The sequence below is a fragment of the Temnothorax nylanderi genome, unplaced genomic scaffold (assembly GCF_030848795.1).
Source record: "Temnothorax nylanderi isolate EJ_2023f unplaced genomic scaffold, tnyl_v1.0 TNYL_tig1413_pilon, whole genome shotgun sequence".
NCBI classification, from domain to species: domain Eukaryota; kingdom Metazoa; phylum Arthropoda; class Insecta; order Hymenoptera; family Formicidae; genus Temnothorax; species Temnothorax nylanderi.
In genome coordinates, this window is record NW_027250475.1 from 11,314 (window position 1) to 16,158 (window position 4,845).

Consider the following 4,845-nt stretch of genomic DNA (forward strand, 5'->3'; position numbering starts at 1 on the left):
CATAACCTGTTGACTGTTTGTTGTCGTCGTCGAGAAGTGCTCCGCATCGAGCATCGTGTTAACGTGCGCTGTGCAGTCAAGTATTTAACGCGTTTCTTTCTTAAAGTGATTTTTCTTAAAGTGATCTTTCTTAAAGTAATAATTAATTAATCGGTAGTAATTAATTGCATTAACCGTAATTGTTTATGATCGAGTGCGCGAGTAAATTCGTAAAAGTGTTGATTACGTGACAATTAATAAAAAAAGGATAACTTCTACTTAATTACTGTGATGTAATCAAGTAGAAGTTTTCCTTTTACTGTGATGTGATTGTGCGTAATGTGTTTCTTTCTTCGAGTAATTCTCAGTCATCGAACGATTATTTGGTAGTAATTAACAGTGATAAACCGGTAGATTTGTTTATTAATCTTATCGGTCAAGTGCGTGAGTCAATCCGTGAACGTGTCGATACGTGATACAATTTGTCAAAGAATAAACTTCTAATACGCGAGAAGTTTTTTCTTTGACAAATTGTATCACGTATCGACACGTTCACGGATTTACTCACGCACTTGACCGATAAGATTAATAAGCAAATCTACCGGTTTATCGCTGTTAATTATTACCGATTAATCGTTCGATGACTGAGAATTACTCGGCGTGTCATGGGAACGTCTCATTGACATCAACGGTCATGAAGCAAATATTCATCAGCAGTATGAAGACATCGAATCTCTGCAAGGTAAGAATGAATGAGTGAGTAATTGTGTGTGTGTGAGTGTGTGTGTGTGTGTGTGTGTGTGTGTGTACGCGTATCGTGTGTACATCCATCGCGTGTAGCAAGCACCGATCACTGATCGCAGCGAGCACCCCACATAATCACCCGCGTCGGACGGTGAGTCGCGCCGCCCCTGCCTACCTTCCGTACTCGTTCCGTAATTCGCTGAATATTTCTCGTAATAACTCAAAAACTAAGCTTCGGATAAAGTTTTGGTAAAGGAAAAATCGTCTCAAAATTAAGTCAGGAATACGACATTTTAAGGACAAACGATAGTTTCGGATCACCCTGTATATATCAATTATCATATATTTTCACAATATACAATGACGTCCTAAAGGCGGCAATGATTTTAATTTTACAGATAAAGCGTCAAAAATTTTGTTATTTATGCCGGGTTTAATTTGCCATGTGTGCGTGAATAAATGTAGACCACCAATAGAAGGTAATGCAAAATGTTTCCTAAGTTCTCGATAATTTCGCGGACTTAAAAAAAATAAGCTTAAAGCAAACCGTTTAAATTCAGGACTATATCTTCTCCCATGTTTGCTTTTAATTTGCACGTCAATTTGTACAGATAATAACTGTGCAAAATTAGTAGGTAGTAACTTACAGCCTAATTGACGAAGAATTTCGTGTTCCTTACATTCTTCCTGAGACTTTTTCTTGCTTTCCAAGTTCTCAACTTTCTTTCGAAGCCGTCTAAGTCTTTCACGCAGCATTTTATTTTCTGCTTTCAATTTTAAATGTCGTTCTCTCCATTTCTTCTGCCACGAAGTTTCTTTCACAGCTGCTGAACACATGCTGCTGGATGTGCTTCTAAACAATAGAGAAATATTATAACATTACAGAAATATATTGCATGTATTGAAAAAAAATAAAATTATAAAACTAGAAAAAATATAAATAAATTGAGAAAAATTAAGTAACAATTTCAATAATTTTACAATCCCGTACAGGAAAAAAATAACATGAGAATTTTGAAAACTTCTAAATAAATGTAATTAGATACTGAATATATAATGCAATCATGTAAATAATTATTTTTTACATTTATTTTTATTGTTTCAAAAAATTAAGAGAAAAACAACGAAATAATATAAAATATAAAACTGAGAAATATAAGTTGAAATATATTTTAATGCGTGCATGTGTATTTATAAATCGAAATAATAACTATCATAAACTGTATATCTTTATAAATAATACAATATAATTAAAATGCACACACATATGTTGAATGAAGTATATAAAAACTTACGGTTTAGCAATTTCAGCATCTCTCCATGGATAGCGTTGCGTTTGATGTCTGGATACCACTAAAACATATCACATACATTTTTCATACCCTACATTGATAGAAAAATAAAATTTATTTATTTATTTTGCAAAAAAAATTTATTATAACAGCAAAATCTATTTTTGTTATTATAGAAATATGTTATAAGGTATATAGAGATTGAAGAACCTGTTTGTTTCTTCTTGTTGTTCAATAACTTCAATCATTGCTTCATCTTCCTTATCATTTCTTTCTTGTGTATGTTCTTCTGATGCTGTTGTCACAAGTGTATTGCTGTAAAAGTTATTATGGATAGTATTATTATATTTCATATATTATCAAATATTGTTTATATTATTAAATGTATATTATTATTTTATAATTTATATTATAAAATGTTTTTTATTTTATCAAATATATAGTATTATTTTATATTATAAAATATTGTTCATTATTAAAAAATATAAATATTATATATATATGGATTTACAACATACATTGCGCTTGTACTTGGCACTTTTTTTACCTTTTTTTGAAAAAGGTAATTTTGTACTGATATCATGCATTTTGTAGTGATAAGCAGAGATCGGCAAAAAATTTCCATTTTTTATTTGTTAATTATTTAAAATTAACAATAACCACAAATTAAATTTTTATTGAATTAGCAAATTAGTAATTTATAGTCACAAAATTACTAATTATATAAAAATTAATATTAGGCTAAAGTGAATTACCCATTACTTAAAAGATTAGTAATTCGTTAGAGAAAAATTTCTATAGTTACGTGAAAATTAGTATTTAGGCAAAAATAAAATAATTTTTTTTGCAAATTGGTAATTAGTAAATATATATATATGTCGTAGGCAAATGGTTATTTTAGGAAAATAGCTTCTGACTAGGCAAATGCTATCTGCCTGGCCAAATAGCTTTCACTATTTATTCTTGCTATTTTCCTAGTCAAATGCTTTTTTTCTAGGCAGATGCTATTTGACTGAACCGCTGTTAGGCAAATGGTATTCCGCGAAGCATGCATTGGTGCACTTCAGTGACGCGCTTTAAACAGTTAAATACTGTTAAAGCGCGTCACTAATCTATACGCCGAAGGCGTGTCCTAAAATCAGTGAGAAGTTGTCGCGGGGCATGTTCATGGTCGCTACATCTCGTCGGTATGACAGGAATCATAACCTAATTCCTGTCAACTTTAACGATTAATATCTCGCTTCGCGGGGCAGAGCGACACTTTTTTCTGCCAGATTCTTTTGTTTCGTGCAAAAACGCGTCGAAAAAGCCTAATTTCATCAATTTCTGTGCTGGGGTAGCTAAACTGAAGAATTACCCACCAATGCATGCTTCGCGGAATACCATTTGCCTAACAGCGGTTCAGTCAAATAGCATCTGCCTAGGAAAATAGCATTTGACTAGGAAAATAGCAAGAATAAATGATGAAAGCTATTTGGCCAGGCAGATAGCATTTGCCTAGTCAGAAGCTATTTTCCTAAAATAACCATTTGCCTACGACATATATACATATATAGTATATGTTATATAGAGTGTACAAATATAGGTAACGATAAAAGAATTTATAAGAATTTCTGAAAAGTTTACTCACTAATCCTCGAACGACTGTCCCGATCGGCGAACAGGCTGAGACTGCTTTCGGAAGAGTCTCCTCTCAAAAAGCGTGATGACCAAACAAAAGCTGACTCTACAGATTATAAACGACGTTATCGCGTGTAACTCGAACCGTCTGCATTCTCCAACGGCCGCGATCGTCTTCGCCGAACGCTTCTTTTCGAAGGACAGCGTTTCTGTTACCGCGCTATGTAGTCCGGGAGTCAGGGGATTAGATATTGAAGTTCACGGCGCAAAGCTGGAACTTTTTTTTAATCGATTCTTATGATATCCCGTAACAAGTGTGTAAAGTCTCTAAAATCAACTCGGCCCGCTTCGCCTTTTTTATTACAAAATATATTTTTTAAAAACGCGTTTCTGTATAGTTTTCTTTAAATAACTCCTTCTGTGTTGGTCAAACGACAAAACTTGAAGAGAGGAAAATTGTTCGGAAGGAAATTTCCTAGAAGAATAAGCCTTAAAAAAATTTTTAAAATTTTTTTAATTGCAAAATTGCAAAAAATACGCGAGAAAAGGGCCATTTTTACAGGTTCCCGAAAACTGGGTTAAAAATTATCATATTTAAGCGGACATTCACTCAATGATACCTTTCAGTATGCTGAACAAGTGTGCACAAGGCTCGCCTCCAATTTTTATATAGCTGCCTATTAACAAATTATTTATGCAAATCGGGCGCTTGGCTCTCACGTCTGAACGGGTGTACTTATTTTGATGCACTTTATCGGAAATGAAAGGTAACGATGTCTACTTTATGAATTTAAAATAAAAATTTTTTTTTCTAAAATTTGACTATTATTTAAAACAATTTAAATTTCGCATATTAAATATCGGCGTTGTTTATTGGCGTAGAGTAATGCAAATAGCACCATTGGTTTGCGCTTAAAAAATTATGAACTTCAAAAAAAAAAACGTCCCGATACGACCAATAGAAGCCGAGATAATTGACTTTTACATAATTAATGATTACAGTTAAACTATTTCATATTTTTACTTGAAATTTGATGTGAAGGTACTGGAGTGAGTGCTTTAACGGTGGAATTTTTTTCGCTGCAATTCGACTGCCAAGTTCGACGAAAAAAATGTCGAATACAGCGGTTTTAGAACGAAAGCGCTGGAGCGGACGCAGCCGCGCGAGCCGCCGCTGCGTCCGCCAAGCTCGCTTAATTAACCATTATAG

General features: G+C 33.3%; 1 long non-coding RNA gene across 1 annotated transcript; it reads right to left on the reverse strand.

Moving 5' to 3' along the window:
* Nucleotides 1-1,302: 1,302 nt before the first annotated feature.
* Nucleotides 1,303-3,825, reverse strand: LOC139787303 (uncharacterized). Its single transcript, XR_011722597.1, has 4 exons — nt 3,646-3,825; nt 2,226-2,330; nt 2,019-2,076; nt 1,303-1,576 (listed from the first exon to the last, which is right to left on the reverse strand). It is a non-coding gene; the product is annotated as an uncharacterized lncRNA (long non-coding RNA).
* Between the last annotated feature and the right edge of the window lie 1,020 nt (nt 3,826-4,845).